The 23461-nt window shown below is 28.5% G+C and overlaps 1 long non-coding RNA gene across 1 annotated transcript in view; it reads right to left on the bottom strand.

Annotated features, from left to right (window-relative positions):
• LOC113368095 overlaps nt 1-22517 on the bottom strand; it is a 40811-nt gene extending 18294 nt beyond the window's left edge. The window contains exon 1 of the long non-coding RNA XR_003366337.1: nt 22470-22517. This is a non-coding gene — a long non-coding RNA (uncharacterized LOC113368095). The remainder of the gene's footprint in view (nt 1-22469) is intronic.
• Between the last annotated feature and the right edge of the window lie 944 nt (nt 22518-23461).

The raw sequence follows: 23461 nt of genomic DNA on the forward strand, positions 1-23461 counted from the left end.
ACTGAAATGTTGGATTATAAAAAATAGCCCAAATACATTATTAACCTTATTGAATCTGCCTAATAATATTTTTGTAGATTTCTTTAATGTCATAAAAATTCCATATGATTTGATAGCTATATAATATGTATCGATTGAAATTATTATCTTGTCTATCAAAAATATCATCGACATTAACGAGTATTGAAATGGAGTCAATTTCTTGTTTGACTTCTTGAATGAAGTTTTATTGTTATCACTTCAATTGTATCGTGATATGAGATGATACATCTTTTGCTACTATTCGTGAACCGTTACAAAAATATATCGACATAATATTTCTTACTTTTGTAATTCAATTTATTTTTGTGTAAGCTTTTTTTCTCATTTTATGACTTTTAACCTGTATCCATGTATCACATACCACTTCATTTTTACATACTTTTTATACCCTGTTTTTTGGAATGCTCTAAATAAACTTTTTGATATTGTAACGACAATAGGCATTGTCGCCAATAACTAAAAATTAGTAATTAATAAAATTAGTAAGGTCCAAGTTGGGAGTAAAAAATGACAAAAAAGCTTATAATTGAATATGATTTAATACTTTGAAGTTTAGGCATAGGACATGACTGTACCTGGATACAATCATGCCCTCACATCTGTATTCTTAAGGCATTATTAAATGCTTATTATAATAAATAATAATAATAAATAATTATGAAACAGAATATATTTACTATCTTAAGATAGTGAATATATTATGTTTCATTCATGTAGTTAATGATATCAGTTTCACAGGTAATTACATGGTGTTCATAGAAGTCGGGTTAAGGAGTTGGAGTAATCCTTTCGTAATGGGGAGTGCAATGCTAAAATATAATAAATAGAAGTCATTGCAATACAGTAGAATCAGGGGCATCAATTCCTACTCGTGACAATATCCTACGTTAAAAACATTTTAAAATGATCTTGTACACATATATGCATTTAATATACTCATTATAAGGACAAGTTTATTAGTTTAACAACTTTTGGTATTCAAAATTAGTTTTTATACAATTTACTAGGTTTTTATGTCAGTACAACATCCATGCTAGTAGAGCAAATGGGTATTTCTTGCAAAATTTTAATCTATGCTTATATGTATTCTGCAGAAATAGGTAGTAAAGTGCTCCTAAATTTATTAACTTCCCGAAGGAGAAGTTTATGTTTTATTATTAACCTGCATTAACTATATTTTTCTTTCTGTAGATATATTCATTGAATTAAGTATCTTTATTTATTTTCCTATGATGCAATTGCTAAATATAATTATAATAATTTGATTAGATGGTGAGAGCAACATATAGCACGAAATTATACTGAAACAAATGTTTTCAATATATGATATCGTATAAAAAATAAAAAAAAAGATTTTCTTTTATATTGGTGTCAAGATTTAAAGATTTGATATAGGTATCACTCGTTCTTGAATAAACATATTTTGCCGAAACTGCAAAACGTGTTAAATTTTTTCTTCATTTTTAAACCGAACAAAACGTTGAGTTCAACTCAGGTTGATGGAATTTATGATTTGGTTAAAAATAGAATCGAAATTTGTTTTATTCTGTTTTTATTTCTGAACTATCTCAGATGATTTTATCTCACGGGCTAAAGTTTACAGAATATTAATATTTTCAACACAATATTATAGACGATAAAAAAATTGCTCATCTAAAAATATGATCACACAAAAAAGATTAACAGAACAAAATCACAATAATTTCGCCGATTGTTGTCCAAATTATTTTTTGTTTTTTGTTAAAACAAAAATTTTAATTAATTAAAATTTATGTTGGTTTATAAATATGAAAGTGAACTGTAATAATCTCTTATGTTTTACAAACAATCATACGATTGCATAGGGCACAAAAAACGTATATTTTCAGCCGATGTAGATAAAGAAATCTCATCAGCACTTCAAATGAAGTTTAGTACTGCGCAATTAATTTATAGAGACGGATAATTTATTTGAAGTTTTATATCCTCTTGGAAGCAGTTTATTAGATGAATTGCTTCATGATGATTACTATCGATATAAAAAGATATTAAATTCTAAACGTACAAGCATCACAGAAAGTTGAAGCAAATTAGATTCAATGGTAAAATGGAAGTAAACTGTGTCAGTAAAATTTTGAAAAATCAACAAATCTATTGAATTAAAAGATCTAGAAGTTAAAATCGAGAGTTAAAGCCGTTGATGTTAGCTTTTTTAGAATAAATAGTTTTGCATCATTAACAGATCGAATCTACTGCTCTTGCAATTGACAATAATTATTACTTTTCATATAAATAATTATTAATTATATATGGTTATCTTCTTAACTGATTTGTTATGGAGCTACATAAAGATGAACATATAAAGCTCAAAATATTAATGTCGCTGAGACAGAGGAGGATTAAATAAAATATTGTTTCAAATTGTACAAAATCAAATAATTGAATTAAAACTGTTATTATTTTTGTAGTAAGTTGGTGCAGGGACTTAAAAATCCGCGGGTAAAAATGTCCAACACTAATATCTCAAAGACAAGTGAAGTTAAGAATTTTATAGCAACAATATTTGAAAGTAAAGGGAAAAGATGTAAAACCTTCATTTTTACGACGTTGCTATCAGAAGATAAACGGCAATATTTGAAAAACCTTAACAAACGTATTTTCTTTTGTCGTTAATTTTTTTAGTTGTGAGCACTGTTCTTTCGTGTACAAGACCTTAAAATAGCTTGTAAGTATACGTTATTTATTTATTGTATAGGATATTTTATTAATTGTTAATTAGATTCAACAGTTTACACGTGGGTAGGATAAAAAATACCAAATGAACTTTTACCCTGGAAGAAGTGTAAACAATAAAAACTTGTAAATAATATATGTATTAAATATAGTAAAGTAAGTTAAAATTTAAATTTAGTTAACTAATAATATAGTTTTTTAAGTTAAAATTTAAAAAAGCAATTTAGCAAAACAAAATTTAAAAAAGCAATTTTCAAAGAGTCAAATTAACTAAATATTTATTCCAACTTTGCTGATAAATATTTCTGACAAAATACTAAATCAAGGTTATGCACAGTGTAAAAAAGTTTCTGTAAAAAATATATCCCACAAATTTATATTTTGCATTGAATGAATAATGTAGCTTTTATTTCTTAAAATCCCATTTAAAATTAAAAATAAGACGTTAGACCTGTTTTGCCCTTGGTCGTTCCATGACAAATTTTTGAAAAACAACAAAAAACACATTTCTACTCATTGTAGAATGCAAATCTGTTTATAGAACTATGTTTATAGAACATAGCCATATTTTTATTTATATGATATGTGTAATTTGTTGTGATATAATTGGTTTGATTCTTACAATATAATTGCTTAAATTTTAATTGGAACTATGTGGCGCGCCCTAGTCTATATAGCTATAGTAATAGAAATCATAAGTATAAAGAATATGTAAAAAAATATTAAATTATCTCATTTTTTTTAAAAAAAATTAATTTATTAAATGATTTAAAAAAAAAAAATTAGATTTTTTTTCAAATTATTTATTAAATATCTCATTTACTGAGCGTATTTATATTTATTTATTCATTTTATTTATTTTTAAATATAAAGCCCACAGATTTCTTCCAAGAGAACTAAAAATATAATTATTTAACATAATGAATAACAATTAAAATATATACAAATTCACAATATATAGTTATTAACATAAGGAGCTTAACTTAAAATTACATATAATTCAGAATGTAACATTATTCATATACAGAATAAGATAAAATAATGGGATATTCGAAAAGAAAATAAAAAGGTTAACTTGTGCAGATGGAGATTATTTGATTAGGTGAAGTGTTGTGAATATCTATTTCAGTATTAATTAAGTTAAAGTTAGAGGACATAAGTAAAATATGCGAATTTAAAAGAGAATTAGATTTAGGAGAAGGATAATTAAAAAATAATTGCGAACGCGTAGATAGTTGGTTAAGAATAAGAGGACGGTCTATAGAATTATTGCAAAGTTTAAATAAGAACATAATTGTACAGATAAATCGACGTGAGGCAAGAGAAAGAATACCAAATTCTTTTAGTAAAGTGTTGTGGTCAATATTTTATTTATTACACAAAATAATTTCCCATTATAAAAGCAGTAAATTATCTATTATACATCCGTCGTCCTGTTTCTGGGTAACTGGAGTAGGTGCAAAACGATCTAAACAGTGCACCCATAATTTTCTCGGAGAAATTATATTTAACGTTTTATTTCAGAATGAAACTTGTTTTCTCGACTAGTTCTGATATTATCAATAACGACGACATTAGTCTACGATAAAATGATATTTTATTATCCACTGACCGACTGACTTAAATCGATTTATGCTGTTTGACTAGATTTTCTCATAAGTTAGTACGTTGTAAAAGACTAAGGTGCTTTTGCATTTGTTTGATAGCTTATTTTGCGCTTTCTATAGATTGCACTATCTTGGTAAAAGATATAAAATGTTAGTATTTTTTATGTTGTTTGTGCTAGAATCATAATTTTATCATTTTATCTATTCTATTATACTTTAGAATAATATAATATAATAATGCATTTGAATTGAATACATTATACCTAGCTACAAAAAAGATGGAACCTCATTAACAATTGTTATATTTTTGTTATAAAACTAGTGCTAGTGGTGCAAGGCATCGTGCCTTAAGCCAAATTGTTGGAACTAAAAAATTTAAAAACAAATCAATTTTCTTTTAAAATTCTGAAAAAATTGATGTTTGAAATCTTTAAAATTTTTGAAAAAAACATGACCTTTTTGAAAAATTTGTTTTCTTTATACTTTCAAGTATTTTGGAAATTTCGAACATTTTTTTGAATGATTCAAATCAGTTGACCCGTGTTCCGAAATCGACGAAATAAATTTATATCTATATTTATTACCACTATTGATTGACATCAGTTTCTCCGAAGTGGGTATGCAAATAAAACCTTCTGATTGAATGCCTAAATGTTCTAACCCCTAAAACCCACTGGAAATCGAGTTAAGTCGCAATGTTATTTTTCGTTTTATAGGATTTGAATAAGTATATCGAACGTCATTTAACATTTAATGATAATTTAGGACTACCATTGGAATACAATTTACATTTGTTGTGACCTTTTGTTATAATAGATAGCAAAAAAATATATGTTCAATTGGTAATTCTATACAAATATGCTCTAATTTGGAATTATAATAAAAAAATTCTAATTCGTTACTATTAAACAGCAAATAAAAATGTAGTTCAAATAGTGTAAATTAGTAATCAATTAAAATTGGATTCGCGAATTATCAAATAATGACGCGTGTTGTTGCATCAATCCACATTGATAAGAAACAACATGTGTATCATCAGAATCTTGTATAAGAAAAATTTTGCCGTAAATATTTTCGAATATGCTTTACGCTATAGATAAAATTATGTAATTATATAATTAAATCTGATGTTATGTATGATGCCCGACATGAAGTTTAAATTGATAACGGTCATACAGCAATTATTATAGAAGCCTCATGCTCTATTTGCATAAATCAAATCATGCTAAATCTCTTCACTATCCAATTTGAATAAATAAATTACTTTGTTGTATATCTCTATATCTATGATGTTTGATTTATTAGATAGTTATATCATTCTCTCTATTGTTAAAATAAAAAAATGTATTGTATAGAATTCTAGCTGGCTGCTAAAATAATCCTTCTAGTTAAGAAGTATCATCTCAACAGTTTTTGTATGATTTATTAACTATTTGCAATAACAATAATATTATTCTTTGTTATTTTGCATTAATTTTTATGCATTTATGAACTACAGAACGATATAATCTAACAAAGTTACTAAATCATATTCGCATTCCGTGGACGTGTATCAATTATAATAAAATCGCGGTGATTCATAACGAGTATGATATGCAGTCATCCATTGAATAGATGCATTTGTGCATTATATTATGCAAATTGCGTTGAATATCTTCTTCTATCTTATTCATTTGACTGGGATTTGATTTCATACAATTACACTCACGGATTTCAAACATTGGAAGCGAAATTTTCAGGAAAAGTACAGGTTTTTGTATTAATTTCAAATTCAGTTTGAAACGATCTCTGTAAAATTAAACAATCTCATTAATTAATAATTACATGTCTTTTTTGTTAAATTCTGATGCGCAATTAATATTTCATTCATTTTTTCCTTTTGCAGTAGATTCCTTTGGACTGCCTTAAAAGCTCGTGTATTCACTGTGAATTAATAAGTTTAGATTTTTTTTTAAATTAACGTACAAAGGATTTAATTTGTAATTTCTGTATAACACAATATAAGATTTCTCAGATGAATTCATTATTGATAAATGTAATTTGGAATGCATGACAATAAAATAGTTTCAAAATTTTCCGGAACTGTTCCTTTTTGAAATGGAACCTTCAGAAATCTAATTTAGATATTTTATTTGAAAAAAGTCATACACGATAGTGCTCTTTCTGCAGAACAATTATTCCAATAAGTATAAATGCAATAAGCAAATTTATATATAGAAATTCTTATCAAATGCTAAATATAGCATATGTTATAAAATATATAAGTTACATAAAAACAAATACTTTTCTATTTATTGCACAAAACATTTCCTGTTGATCGACATGTTGCTTTGCAAATTGCTCGTAATTATTCATCGTATGCAGTCATCTTTATATAAATAGAGAAAACAGTCAGATTTGATATTTTCATAACTTATATTATAAATTTTTAAGATTTAAAAATAATGTTTGAATATATATCTTTCTAGCTTTAATTAGAGCAGTCATTTATAATGCAAGAGCAATTCTTCGTAATTATATATTAATAATCATCTACAATATTTGATTTTAAGAACATATTGACATAGATTTTTTCAAGAGAGTAATATATCATATTTCATTAAAAAATTGGCATTTTTCAGCAAAGAGAAATGAAGGAAAAAACTTGTTTTTGATATGTGTACCCTCAGTTAAATATTTTTTTGTTTTATTAAGCAATCAGATAAACTACGAGGTATTGTGACTTTCTAATGACGTGGTCCAAATTGTTGCCAACTGATGACAACGACGAACCTATTATTAGAGTCTTTTTATACTTATTTGAACAGAGTCCTATGATGTTCTATGATGTTATGATATTGTGATGAATTTCTTACAAACTATGGTTGTTTTTTAAAGATGGCAGTCCAAATAGTTGTCCCATGTCCATGTGATTATTTTTATTTACAATTATTGAAATAGTTATGACTTATTATTGTTGCAGCACTGTCGTATCAGGGCTATTTATAGTTGGAAACAAATTGCTAGCTATATTTCCAAGTGAAAACTCGGACCCCGGACACCTGATCCAGGTCGTTGTGGTCACTTACCTACAAGCCCTTTATTATTAGAATGACTTCAATAATACTGGACTTTTATTTGATGCAGCAAAGCCCGTGAGGCCTATTTCAACTTGAAAACATATTGCTATCCATATTTTCAAGTTACAACCGAAGACACTACTACTTGACATAAGGTTGATTAAGAGCTCGTTGCTCGGATACTACATGGATACTACTATTATTTGTACAGCAGTCAGAACTTCTGAAGGTCCTATGTATAAAATAAAATATAATAGGCTATTGTGATTATTTAGGGACCGATTCCGCCGTGAAATGGACTTATGTTATGGCAAGGCTATATTACGCAGCGTTTCACATATAAAATGGTACTAAATACTGTCAAAATGCTATGTATTTTACTGTGCAATCAGCGCTTATAAGATGTAACTTCACTCAATTATGATTATGCCACATCTCAAAGTTGCACTTATGATAAGATTGTGCGTTTTTTTATCTAAAACGCCTGACTGCACAGCAACCACATAGAATGTTAACAGTTTTTAGGGCCACTTCATATGAAAAACATTGCCATTACATTGGTCTATTTTATGGCAGAATTGGCTCTTTAACCGTCACCGTCAGTTTTATAGATGGCAACCCAAACAGTTGTCCTATCTATTTGCGATGAATTCTCTTGTTAACTTCCCGAAGGAGAAGTTTATGTTTTCATCAAAAAATCCGATTCGCTAATTTTATGTTTTCTCGACGTTTCAAGCCATTCTGAATCGAATGAGACCAAATTTGGAAAAAGTATGTGTGTGTGTGTGTGTGTGTGTGTGTGTGTGTGTGTGTGTGTGTGTGTGTGCGTGTGCACCAACAGATTTTTTGCCGTAAATCGCCGTTTTCTCAAAAACGGCTGGACCGATTTCAAAAATTTAAAAGCCATTCGATGTATCTCGATGAGGACTATTGTTTGTCAGTTTTGTGCGACGATCGGCCAAGCCGTTTCTTCGTAAATAGCAGAGAAGTGAAAACTCTTTCGTCCACGTTTTAGCCCGCAGTTATGAATCGATTTTGAAAATTCAAAAACCGTTCGAAAGATATTGGTTGGGAATCGTGCTGATTAGTTTTTGGTAGAGATCGGCCGGGCCGTTTTCTTGTAATAAAGTTTAAAAAAAAAAAATTTCGACGATTTTTATGATCATTTTTTTGACGATAGATACCATAGTCTTCTAGATCATACTAAAATATTACGGCCCTACGACAACTGGTTCAGCTTTAAAAATTCGTCAAAGTTTGCAAAAATCAGTATGGTCTTTTTGGCATTTGTCAAAATTAGACTTTTGATCGACGTTTTCTCAAAAACGCCTGAACCGATTTTAGAAATTTAAAAGCCATTTGATGTATTTCGTTGAGGACTATCGTTTGTCAGTTTTATGCAACGATCTGCCAAGCCGTTTCTTTGTAATTTGAAAAAAAGTGTTGAACTTTTCGTCCACATTTAAGCTCATCCTACCGAACCGATTTTGAAAAATCAAAAACTGTTCGAAAGATATCATTTGGGAATGATGCTGATTAATTTTAGGTGAAAATCTACCGAGCCGTTTTCTTGTAATTAACTGTTGAAAAAAAGTGTTAAATTTTCGTCCACATTTAAGCTCATTCTACCGAACCGATTTTGAAAAATCAAAAACTGTTCGAAAGATATCATTTGGGAATGAAGCTGATTAATTTTAGGTGAAAATCTACCGAACCGTTTTCTTGTAATTAACTGTTGAAAAAAAGTGTTAAATTTTCGTCCACATTTAAGCTCATTCTACCGAACCGATTTTGAAAAATCAAAAACTGTTCGAAAGATATCATTTGGGAATGATGCTGATTAATTTTAGGTGAAAATCTACCGAGCCGTTTTCTTGTAATTAATTGTTGAAAAAAAGTGTTAAATTTTCGTCCACATTTAAGCTCATCCTACCGAACCGATTTTGAAAAATCAAAAACTGTTCGAAAGATATCATTTGGGAATGATGCTGATTAATTTTAGGTGAAAATCTACCGAGCCGTTTTCTTGTAATTAATTGTTGAAAAAAAGTGTTAAATTTTCGTCCACATTTAAGCTCATCCTACCGAACCGATTTTGAAAAATCAAAAACTGTTCGAAAGATATCATTTGGGAATGATGCTGATTAATTTTAGGTGAAAATCTACCGAGCCGTTTTCTTGTAATTAAATGTTGAAAAAAAGTGTTAAATTTTCGTCCACATTTAAGCTCATCCTACCGAACCGATTTTGAAAAATCAAAAACTGTTCGAAAGATATCATTTGGGAATGATGCTGATTAATTTTAGGTGAAAATCTACCGAGCCGTTTTCTTGTAATTAATTGTTGAAAAAAAGTGTTAAATTTTCGTCCACATTTAAGCTCATCCTACCGAACCGATTTTGAAAAATCAAAAACTGTTCGAAAGATATCATTTGGGAATGATGCTGATTAATTTTAGGTAAAAATCTACCGCGCCGTTTTCTTGTAATTAAATGTTAAAAAAAATTTAATGGAACTTTAATTTTCATGGAACTTTTTTTGGCGATATACATCATGGTCTTATAGAACTTACTGTAATATTACGGCCTTACAACAAGTAGTTTAATTTTACAAATTCGTCAAAGTTTGCTAAAATTATTATCGTTTTTTTTAAAGTAGGATTGATGAAGTATATTATTTACACTTTTTTTTGATTAAGTCGATTATTTACACGTATCGGGAAGTTCATGTAATTTGCCTCAAGGCTAAATACCAAACCAACTAGTTACAATTGCTGTAATACTGATTTTTTTTATTGACGCAGCAATACCGGGTAAGTAATATATTGTCAACCGATATCACTACTGCTCGTCATTATGCTGATTCAGTGGAGTGTTCGTTATGCAAAGTTGTATCCAATTTGCATCTTTTACTTGAGTTGGTTTTATCGTATCACCAAGGCGGAGGAAAGGTCCAAAAATCCCTAAAAATCAATCACGTGATTAATGGTCGCCTCCTAAGGGCTATGTTAGCTCGGAAACTAATAGCTATCTATATTTTCAAGTGAAAACCGATGTCACTTCTGCTCGTCATCATGCTGATTAAGTGCAGTGCTCGTTATGCAAAGTTCTTTCCAATTTGCATCTTTCACTTGAGTTGGTCTTATCGCATCACCAAGGCGGAGGAGGGGTGCAAAAATCTCTAAAAATCGATCACGTAATCAGTGGATGCCTTCTAAGGGCTCTGTTAACTTGGATACATATAGCCATCAATATTTCAAGTGAAAACCGATGTCACTATTGCTCGTCATCATGCTGATTAAGTAGAGTGTTCGTTATGCAAAGTTCTATCCAATTTGCATCTTTTGCTTGAATTGGTTTTATCATATCACCAAGGGGAAGGAGAGGTCCAAAAATCTCTAAAAATCGATCACGTGATTAATGGACGTCTAAGGGCTTAACTTGGAAACATATAGCTCTCTACATTTCCAATTTGCATCTTTTGCTCGAGCTGGTTTTATCGTATCACGAAGAGAAAGGAGGGGTTCAAAAATCTCTAAAAATCGATCATGTGATTAACGGACGCCTCCTAAGGGTTCTGATAACTTGGAAACGTATAGCTCTCTACATTTTCAAGTGATAACCGATGTCACTACTGCTCGTCATCATGCTGATTAAGTGGAGTGCTTGTTATGTAAAGTTCTTTCCAATTTGCATCTTTTACTTGAGTTGGTTTTATCGTATCACCAAGTCTTCCGTCTTGGAGTTCAAAAATCTCTAAAAATCGATCACGCCATTAATGGTAGTCTAAGGGCTTAACATGAAAACATACAGCTCTCTATATTTTCAAGTGAAAACCGATGTCACTTCTGCTCATCATCATGCTGATATGACCGCCTAAGGGCTTAATTTGGAAACATATACGAGGTCTGTTCAAAAAGTACCCGGAATTACTAATAATTAAATTTCGCGGGTCTGGAGTGTCTGATTGTCAAAATTTTATTTTTATTGTGTTGGTATACATGCCCCTAAAGTATGATGAAATTTTCAGCTATATTCACTGTTTACTTTGTCTGTGGTAGTCGCTAAGGTTCGACGTGTTTTTCTGAGCTCGGCGATTTTTACAATGGAAGAATTGAAAAGTCAAAGAATTTGTATTAAATTTTGCGTAAAAAATGAAATAAAGTGTTGCAAAGTGCAAAAATTCACCAGATATGGCTCCGTGTGACTTTTTCCTATTCCCAAAGTTGAAGAGACCCATGAAAGGACGGCGGTTTTCTTCGATTGAAGAAAATCGCTGAGAGTGCTCAAGGACATATCAAAAAGTGAATATCAAGGGTGCTTCGAAAATTGGAAAAAACGCTGGCATAAGTGTATTATATCTGGGGGGGACTACTTTGAAGGGGACCACATTAATGTAGACGAATAAATAAATATTTTTTTGAAAAAACGAAAATTCCGAAAACTTTTTGAACAGACCATGTAGATAGCTATCTATAATTTCATGTGAAAATCGATGTCTCTATATTTTCAAGTGAAAACCGATACTGCTCGTCATCATGTCAGTCAGTGGAGTGCTCGTTAAGCAAAGTTCTATCCAATTTGCATCTTTTGCTCGAGTTGGTTTTGAGAAGCAACGTTCGATCATAACCTCTCCCGCGGTCGTTATGCGCGGTGGTCCTTTGGCCGCTGCGATATGCGGCACTTATTGTTTTGATCTTCGTGTATGCTGCTGATATAACTGCTTCCATTCACGGTCCATGTAGAGAGTTATCAACTAGGAACAACTATTATTATTACGAACTAACGATACGCACTCGACCACGACAACTAGCGATAATATGGAAGCTGATGTATAACTATCGCGAATTCGAATTGGAATTGGAATTTCCTCGCGTGCCTGTTTGTTACATTCGTCCCAGGATAACATGATACCGAGCCCTAGGGCTGAGGGAATGTTTCCTAATCAGATCGAAAATTGCTATTCATAATTTGATATTTTATATACTAGCAGATACTGTTTCTGACATAGGGTCCAAAGGAAAAAAGATGTAGTATGATTGTTCAAACAAGTTTCCATTATTATTGCACTCAGTCTGCGCCTTTCATATATATGATCTATAGACCGCAGTGATTTTAATGGGGCGTCTATTAATCTTGTGAGCGATTTCTAAAGATTTTTGGATCTACTTTCCCCCTTGGTGATACGTGGTGATATTTTAAATTAACACCCTAGAAAAAATCGTAATTTTTTTTACTTTTTTTTGAAAAATTTTAGATTGTTTATATATCTTACTATAACCCCTCCCCCTACCCTACGTAATATTTTGCAATTTTTTATCAAACCACCTACCCCCCTCCATTTTTAAAGCTCATGTAATTAATGGTCGTAACAAAAAAGTTTCGTTGTTCGATTTCTTTGAATGATACATGTTACTTGTATATAGATAGATCACTTTGTTTGTTATTTTGTTTTAAGACGAATATTAGCAGTTAATTACCAGCAATTATAGATCACCACTGGGTGACCTTTCGACCTTTTTTCTTTATGTAATAAACCTTAAATATTACTAAATGTTGTTTACAACGACAGATTGTAATTCATAAAAGTAAATAAAAAATACCAGCCATTAATTTTTGCGTTGATAATTTAGATCAGGCATAATTATATTTTTTCAACAGTGTGCGTTGGGTATGGTTGTGTTATGTGCTTGTGTATCTTTTCTCTTTGCGGGTGAAGATTAAACACATCAAGAAAAAAATTGTTTGCAAATATTTCTTGTTAACTTTGTTTAAAAAATGATGTTTTCCCAATTACAATTTTTAACCTATTTTTGTGTCTCTCACCACCATCCTGGAGGGTGTGGCCGGTTGCGACTTTTGCCATTTTTTGGTATGATTTTATGACTAATCCATCGTATTTAAGGGCAGTATTTTACTATTTTCAAATAGACAAATTTCAAATTACTATTTAATTAACTTTTCTCTCAGCTAACTAGAAAATTAACAAAATTATGGCTGATCAAAAAAATATGGGACGACTATACCCAGTCTCCCCTATCACTTAAGTATATTTATGATAAAGATGATAGAGTGATAAGCTATACTCTAATATAAGGGTGAAAGTAGTACGATTTTTATAAATTTTAGAATTGTAAATTTTAAACCATAAACATATTTTAGTTTGAATTTTACTAGTCATATTATATGACTAGTAAAATTTAAAGTCAAGACAATTATTATTAACATTAGTTTTTAATATTTATATATTCAAGACACATTCTAATTATTTTGTGGAAGTGGATATATGAGTCATAAAATATTTTTATAAACTATATTCGTAAAAATATGAATAAAAATTAATGTTAATAATAATTGTCTTGAGTTTCTATTCAAATGATTTATGGATTCCGAATTTGAAAAAAAGTGTTTTAAGCAACATGTATTGTGTAGATTATAATGTAATAATGTTGAATTAAAAATCAATAAACCTGACAGTGAAATCATACCTTTTGAAATTACTTGGACATTTTAGCCATTACTCCAAATTTGTATCAAGTACTCAGCGACTTTTAATAAACAGTTAATTTTTTTGTATATGAAATAAATTTAAGTTCTCATATTTCAAGAATTGATTATTAAATTTTTAATCGAATGGTATTTATGATGTAACCAAATAATTTGGTAAAAACGTCAATGACCAATTGCATTAAATAACGGTTTGTACATAATAATAATTATCGCTTTTGAATTGCAGTTATAATTACATGTTTTTTATTTCACTTCATATGGATATTTTTGAACTCATACTACCAATGATGATTCAGTAATAACATTTTATGCTGATATGTATATATTTATTTTTTTATTTATTTAATTTTTATTTGACCTCGTTCTACACATTTAGTCATACACAACTTATTTAAATACATATTTAATATATCTTACAAACCCTAAATTATTTTATCTAACTAATCTATCAGAATTAAATTACTAATTCAGAGGTTTTTATAAATTCATATAATGCTCTATATTTTTTTTGTCCTTTATATCACAACTCCAATCAAACGGATTAATATTATTTTTGTCAGTATACATTTGTTTAACATTTTCTCTCTGTATGTTTATTTTTAATGTATTTATTATTTTTAATTGAATTATGGTCATATAACTTTTTTAAAATTTATTCAAGAACATAAATCGTAAAACGTTGGAGTAATACGACTTATATATTTATCGTCAGTTTTCTTAATAATATTTTAAGAATTATTGGTGACAAGTTAATACATGTTACTACCACAAATCTATGGACTATTTTCGTATGGCATGAATCTTTACCAAATAGCGCATAATCGTAATATTTAGATTTTTTGGACTAATATTTTAAGTAGTTCCTTCAGATCATAATCTTATCAACGTACAAAGTTTCACCAAACTTGTAAAAAAAAATGAATTTTGGGGTAATTTTAGGTGAAACGTTGATGTAATAAAATGTTGCAATTATCTGCTAATTATAAAGAATCGACTGGGCTGATCATCTAGCAGAACTAATCTAAAAATCAAATGTATCTGTAAGATTAGAAAAATACATTACCAAAATATTTGTACGTCTAAAACAAATAGTTTTTAATTGCACTTATAATTAAGTTAGCAAAAACTATGGAATAATACAAAAGGCAATAAACAAATAATCAATAATCCATAATGTTTGTTTATAATATTCAATTTGGTAATTAGACACAGCAGTCAATGTTAATTGCAGTCATTTCTTAAGTTAAGTAACGATCGTTTCATCAAGCAATATATCAATCAATAATAATTCATCTTCCTGTTCACAAGGTAAATTTGTTGAGAATAGATTTTATCATTTTCTTTGAAGACTATAGTGTGAAGCATAACAGATGGAAGTCGTAATAAATGAGTTTGGCTATCGTGCATATGCGATATGAATAAAGTTAGCTATCTTACTAATCAACACTTTTGTTTACCGTTGCATCAATAGTGCGGGAGCAAGTGGTCAATTTTAAAAATAAACTAAATTTATCTAACAATATTGTGAAACTAAAATTTTCAATTAGTTGTGTGCTGACTTCTTAAACGACATGAATTTCAATTGGAAACATATTGTCATATATATTTTGAAGTGAATACCGACGAAACTACTGCTTTAACATCAGACTGTGATTTGAAGTCCAAAGCTTTTGCGACTAGATTTTGATAAATGAGTAAGGCAAAGTAACAAATCATAAAAAAATAAATTATTAAACATACTTTTGTGCCAAGAAATTTTTATACCGAACGTATAATTATTTTATTTATAAAGTTTATAATTTTTATCTTATTTTTAGACTTTTGGGCCTAGATATATAATCACATTTACAACTGTAAATCCATAATTTTATTATGATACTTCGATTATAAGTAAAAAACGATTGATTTATGTAGTATTGAAATAGAAAATGATTATTTTTATGCGTTTAAATTATAATTGACGTTATTGTTTTGGTTATTTTTGGAGATTTCGACTTCATCTTCCTGTAATATAAAGTATATGCATTTTCTTAATTCACTTAGCTACATAGAATATTTCGATTTGGAGATTAGGAAACTTTTGGAAGCACCTTGTTAAAAACCACATATAATTACCTAAAGATCGATAATAGGAAGTTTTGAATAATTAACTAATATACAAATATTGAACATTTTTAAAAATAATGAATTCAAATTACAATAATCTCAATATACATTAAAATAAATAGTGCTCTCTCGCGAACTTTTTCTATTTTTCATACATATTAATTAAGTGGTTCAATTATATGCATTCTCCTTTTTTTATATTTATTCATATATCTTATAATTAATAAATTGATATGTACTGTATATATGATTATTGAACGCTTTTACTCAAATTACAATAATATTAAAATAAATTATAAATTAAAATATATTTTGTTTTTCATGCATATTATTTTAAATATGGTGACAAATTTTAGGTGTAGCAATTCAGTTATATGCAGTTTCATATTTTTATTCATTTTTATTAAAAAGTCAGAAAACTGTGTTAAATTTTAATATATTACTAAGGTTATTTTGTAAATTCTGATTGCTAATTATTAATAAAGAAAAAAAATTTAAGGTTATAAAAATCTTTAGTAATATTTTTTTTATATATTTATTTGGCCTTTAGTAATACTTAAGTTTTAACAGGTTGAATTAAGCATTGTTTTAGGTTGAATTAAGCATCGATTTGATAAAATATAAATTGATAAATTTGATAAATAAGTCTAAGAGGCATTTATGTATGTTCCCTATTTATAGTTGGGTCCTTTGTTCGAATTAAAAATAGTTACAATAAGTTCAAGGAAAATCACGAATACTTTATTATTATTAATTCTTTGACTTTGATATACATATGCAGTTGTTTTGCAATTGTATTAGAATTTTAATATAAAAGATAAAAACTGCATTGTACGGCATTTAAATTTTAAAGTAACGAACATCAATTACAGTACAATTTTCAATTTGGAAAATAATGCATCATTAAAATTTTATTTATCTTTTTTTTTTCAAGTATTTAATGGCCTCGCTTACTTGGAACGTTAAGCCACCTATAAGGTTTAATTTTTATATTCTATACTATTTTTTATCAATATTTTTAATAGTATATTAACAATTGCCCTTTGCATTTCTATTACATAAAACAAATTATTAATCGGCTCTATTCGAACATTCAATATCTGTAAAGTCTCACCATTAGTAAATAATTTTTTTTTTTACGAGTATAACTTTTATCAGGTAATGACCAATTTTTAATTAAAAGTAGGTATACATTCTTCTTTAAATATCATATTTCTATATGAATCCAACAAATATTAACCGAACCTATTCAAATTCAAACTTTCATGCTTTATTTAAATCAGCTCTATAACCATTATAGTATAACGTTCTCTGGAGCAAAATAATTTATTAAGAACTGGAAAATAATATATGAGTATCCGACAATTTTGCCACTTAGATTTACATCGTTCCTCTTCTGTGACTGTGAAAATAATTCTTGATATGATGAATGATAACAATAAATTATTATGATTTATTTTAGCATTGTTTTACTTCAGAATATCACCAAGAAAATTAATTACGTTTTGTAAATTTTGCAGTTATAATATTACAATAAGCATATGTACTTTTCACATTATAATAATAAGCCTGAATTTAATAAATGCTTTATGAGCTGTAAATTTTCATAAATCATTTTTAAAGTCTTTGATTTAAAGAAACCAAGTAAAATTTTGTTATAAATAATAATACAGCCATAAATTTATCTATTTGCGTTTGCAATTAGTGTATTTAAACAGTTTATTTTTTTTTAAAAGGGCTATTTTATTTTTTTGTATCAATGAAAGAGTCTTACAACCAAACAGTGTAATTCATTTTTATTGAACTCAGAGCTAGAGACCATTAAATCACGTCATATTGCCATCTATCTTACAGTAATGAATCTTTTTTTTATCATTACTCTACATTTAATGTTTTTACTTCTTTACAGATAATCGATATAAAATACTACTATTTGTACTATTGTTTCAAAGCGTATTTTATAAAAATCACAATTCTTAGAACCGTTATATCCCACGGATTCATTTGATAGTGCTATTATAAAAAGTAGATTAACGAACGATTTTTTATATTATTTCAATCACAAGAACAATTTTATTTATAATGGACATTTTATGGGTTACATTTTACACTTCATCTTTATAAAAGAGACTAAGATTTTTGAAATATGATCGATATGCATCTTCTGAATAATTAGTTCTATTGCACAATTTAAGAAGATTATAAGAAGAATTTCTATAACTATTTATATTTTAATTATTTATGTGCATGAATTGAAATATATTAATATTGTTATGGATTCCTTTTATTATATTTATTTATCATCCATTTGTTCTAATTATTTTATTGTAAATTGATTTTTTGTAATATAAAATATCATTAGTAATAATTTGATACAGAAAATATAATTATCTTTCATCCTTTCCTATCCTTTGCATTTAAATGATTAAAATATAAATAGTAGACACTCATTAGTAAACTAATAATTTATTAGTTTTACAGGATTAAACTCAAAATTCTGAGCAAAATCAAAATTTATGATACTTTAAATTGTTGTGAAATGTTGAATTAGTTAAAATTTTATTAAATTATTAATATTTCAATAATGCGTTTTTTATGAAAAATATCACTCTTATCTTAAATTTAACTGTTTAAAAATATATTGAATTTTACCTACATTTTATTATTTTGCCTCTTCTGTCTATTTATCGACAATAGACTTTTTTTCTTAATTAGTTGAATCAGAAATATTGTATGAACAATAAATCAATAATCTCTGATGCAAAAATTGTACTTTAGGAATTTCATATCAAGAAATATTTATTTTTGTAACAAATATTTCTACTAATATTCTTTGTACTAATAGCTAACAATTTTAATATTAAAAACTAGGTGTAAGTGGTGTTTTGCCCCAGGAAAGATTACAAAAACTTTCCTAAATGTGTATTTTTACTTTTAAAATTGTCATGATAAATTTAAGGCTTTGATGAATTTGTAGAATTATACCACTTTTTGTAGACCTATGTTGATTAAGACAATTTGTTAAGGGGGCATTAATCCATTACTCCACGTCCATTAATCACGTGATCGATTTTTTAAGGATTATTGGACTCCCCTCCCCCTTGGTGATACGTGGTGATATTCAAAATTACCCTCCTCCGCCATCAGACGTTACATGTATTTTTAGTTACGAGACAAAATTGTAAGATTTTTGATTTTTTTTTGAAAATATTTGGATTAAAAAAAAAATCAGGTAAAAACTAAATATACGTGATATCTTACTATACTCCTCCCTCCCCGCGTAATATTTTGTGATTATTTTATCTAAAAAATAAAAATACTACCTATGACGTAATCATCATCCAGACTCCCCTGCCCCCCATGTCAACCCAAAATAAGCAAATCAATAACCCTCCGCCCCCTATAGTGCTTACGTAATACTTGAACGGCCCCTCTATTATCGTACAAAGTTGCTTTCAAATAGTCAAAAAAATAATTTTGCATTATAATAATTGGAACATATTTCCCTTTATGATAATTGTAATCAACATTTTAATAGAAAAACGAAGTTCTACTTTACCAATCGTCTATAGCTACATAATCATTGAGTGGTATTTGAGTATATTTAATGGCTTGCTTTGGGCCTAATTTAAAACATCGATATGCGAGAATTATCCTTAATTTAATGTCTTATTCTTTAGGCCGAAATGATTTTTTAGCCTGAAAATTTTTAGAGTACCTGACTGTAATCATTTCGCCTTAGCACTTTCGCCCGAATGTTTTTCTCTGATAGTACATCAGTGGGAAATTTGAAGTCGTGTGACTCTAATTTTTTCTATGAGACGGGTAGTAGAGCATGCCGTCCAAACTGATAGACATAGACTCGGGTCGTTCACTTGTTCCTTATTTTATTCCAACTCATATTGTTCAGTCGTTCTGTTGAATAAAATAGTATGACAACAATAATGGTGATGTGTGTCTCGGCGTATTTGCTCGAGGAAGCGAACGGTTTCGTTACACCGGAACGGATCGCTCTCCGAAAGAACGCGCTCGCCTGAATCGGCAGGTGGATTTGATAGAACTTTACTTTACTTACTTAATCAGCAAAAACACTAAATGACATATTTGATTTTCTTTGTCGTTCACATTTATTTTTCATTTATGTTCCACAATGAATGCTTTTTCTAGAATTGGTACTATAGCAGTTCTTTGTATTGTCATTCTCAATAGTTTGAAATTAAAAGACACTGATGGTGCATGGCAACGTGCCTTAAGGCAAAATCACACCGGTAGGTTCAAATTACAAAATATCTGATTTTCGACCGCCAAATGGCGTTTTATTAACTTTTTTTCTGGATCTCCGAAATTACTGGTCCTGGCTTTGCAAAAACTTAATCAATTCTTTATTCTTGGCTCCGTATCTGCAAAACGGCTGAACCAAATTTTGGCAAAAACTATTCAGCAACTAATTATCAATAGGAATCGAATGGTTTTTGAATAATTCAAATCGGTTGAGCGGCGTTCCCGAAAGTATCGACGAAAAATTGTAATCATACATACATATATACTACATACACACATCCATTTTCTCTAGTGTATGAAATGATATACAAAAATTTTAATTTTTGAATTTTAGACCAAGTCAAAAATTCATAAAATGCTTTCTTTTGAATCTAATGTGCATTATGCATATAGCACTGATTATTTGAATTAAATTTTTAAACTTTGCATTGTATGAAGTTTGCAAGTATGAATATCTTGTACTCAAAAACAATCTAAGAAACTATACACGATTGAGAATGGAGTAAAGTAAATGTAAAGCAATTATATATAATACCACATTGATGTAATGAGAAATATGATCCAATCTGCCCATTTGTTCAAAATATTTCTCTTGCTATAAGCTGTTGAGCTAAAACTTCCTTACGTTGTATTTTTAGATGTTAAGCCAACGGTTTATCCATCCATATTTGATTACTTCATTAATAAAATTTTATCTAATAGGGCTGGCTCTATAAGGACTAAACGACTTATGAAACACCCATTTATTATATAAGATTTTACATAATTTTGTTCATTACATGATTTTTGCTAAAAAGTATATTTTTGCAAAAAACGATGAAAAACACGAAAAAGAATCAAATACGTAGTAGCCAGTAACTTGAAAAGTATTTGTTTTATTGAAAAACTTTATGAAACATTATTTTTTTATAATCAGTTCTTCCATCGATTATTAATAAAAATAACTAACCCTACGGGAAGTTAAATAAATAAAAAATAAAATTACACCACTAAGAAGGGATGTCAACCTTCCCGGGGGTGGCAGCAGAGTCCAAATTGTTTTCACTTTTGAACTTGAGGGTAAGATAAACCTAATTCCAAAATTTTATGCAAGGAGTACAGTAAAAAAATTCAGACGCAAAACGCTCCATTGACTAGGGGTACATATAGAAACGTATTTAACCCTTTCGATTCGGATGCCGCCGCTCCGGCGGCAAAATACGGATAAATCTCGCAATTCGCGAGTGAAAAGGGTTAAGATCTATATTGTCAAGTGAAGATTGACATCGCTAATTTTCGATATCAGGGTTGTTTAAAATTGGTCCAATTTTTTATCTTAAGTACTGCTCAAAAAACTACATTTTCTGTCTAATTATTGATAACTTTTCTTTTAATTAATCAAGGCAATTCAGAAATTTAATATAAATATTATTTTGATAAATCAATGATCTCAGATATAAAAATTATACTTAGACTTTCATCAAGAACTAGACATACCGGTATATTTATGTAAATAGGTACAAGAAATATTTAAAACTTGGATATAAAATAATTTAATAGTGACTTAGGTAAGAATGTATAAAATACCAACTTACTCAAAAATGTTATGCTTAAGTTTTGATTCGAAATTGTATTCTTTTTTAATTAACATAAAATTCATGAAAGTATATAAAATTATTAAGTATATAAAATTAAAATTCATAAAATTTATTGAAAAATATATTATTTTATTTAGTTTGCCAATTTTCAGAGTATCATTATGAACGACTTAAATATCTTGTGTTTATTATAATTTATGCAATTGTAATAAGCAAATAGCTCCTAGTAATTTTTAATAAAGCACGTTTTAAAATTTTCAAATTATCTTGTGAATCCAAAATTTGTCGGTATGAATTTAAATAAAGCACGTATTATTTTTAACGAAAAATATATATTCAAATATTCAAAAGTAGAAAAACTTTCAAATACTTCAAGTATATAAACTCTGTATAAACTTGCTTAAATTGGAACTTATTTGATCTTGAATTTGGATTCTTTTTTGCATTAAGAAATAGCTCAAAAAATCCAATTATTAACTTAAATAAAGGACTGAAGTTTTATAAGCTTTAATCACTTTTAGTTTAGTTTGATAAGCAAGTTCAAACCAAATAATTAATGCTTTTAAGATTACTCACCATTTGAATTAAGATCAATCCCAAAATAAGACTGTGTGAGAAAACCATCATTATATTTGTAGTCGGATGTAGCTTAAACTTGCACATTGAATTAAATATGTGTAATACGAGTTTTTCACTAAAAGTTGACTAATTCTTATTCACTAACAAATATTTATCAAAAAATGGTATATCCACTTTTTATGCCACTTAGTCACTCAAAAATTGTAATCCATTGCCAATAAATATTTGTAACTGCCTTACGAGCAATGCAGAACTAATAATTAATATGTTAGTTACATATTATATACTTGTAAATACTAAAGTCTTTATACCCAACTTTTCTGCTTGTGCTTAACCACAATTAATTTTACTTTTAATTAATTATATCGTCAAACAAGAGTTAAAAATATTTATAAAGTTTTGGTTCTCAAGATTATAATAATAAATTTTTAAAATATCAGCGTAAAACCGGCTTAAAAATATATATCGGGCAACTTAAGAGAAGTTATCTGATGGTATAACAAGTAGCAACTGTTAAAGAGGTAACTTCTTCAGAAGAAGTAAGAAGCGGCTGAAGAAGGGGTCCGCCTGGTGGGACTCGATGGCGGAACGGACGAGCTTTCAAATAACGACTATTTTAACCACTTTGTAATTGAGTTTATAATAAATTCATGAAATTTGCCTTATTATAAATTTACAATAATTCGTGTTTATTGATAAAAGGATACGGCTTCATGGCCTTGTCACATCTTTATTTAACAAGCGCCTTTAAATATTTAAATATTTGAATTTATATTCGTATATTTTATATCATCCATGGAAATTAGTTTTTTTGCTCGTTCAAACACGATATTTGACTTCATAATTTCGAAGCCTGTTTTTAAAATACTGAGCTTGAAAGTATTTGCAGCAGTTCTTAATAGTAATGTCTTGAATTTGTTATTTTTTATGATCATTTCTAACCGCCATTTTTTTAACTTTTTTATTGGATTTTCAACACCGCTGGACCT

The sequence above is a fragment of the Ctenocephalides felis genome, unplaced genomic scaffold, assembly GCF_003426905.1.
Source record: "Ctenocephalides felis isolate EL2017-DRISC unplaced genomic scaffold, ASM342690v1 CF-g0.4_SCAFFOLD_01170, whole genome shotgun sequence".
NCBI lineage: Eukaryota > Metazoa > Arthropoda > Insecta > Siphonaptera > Pulicidae > Ctenocephalides > Ctenocephalides felis.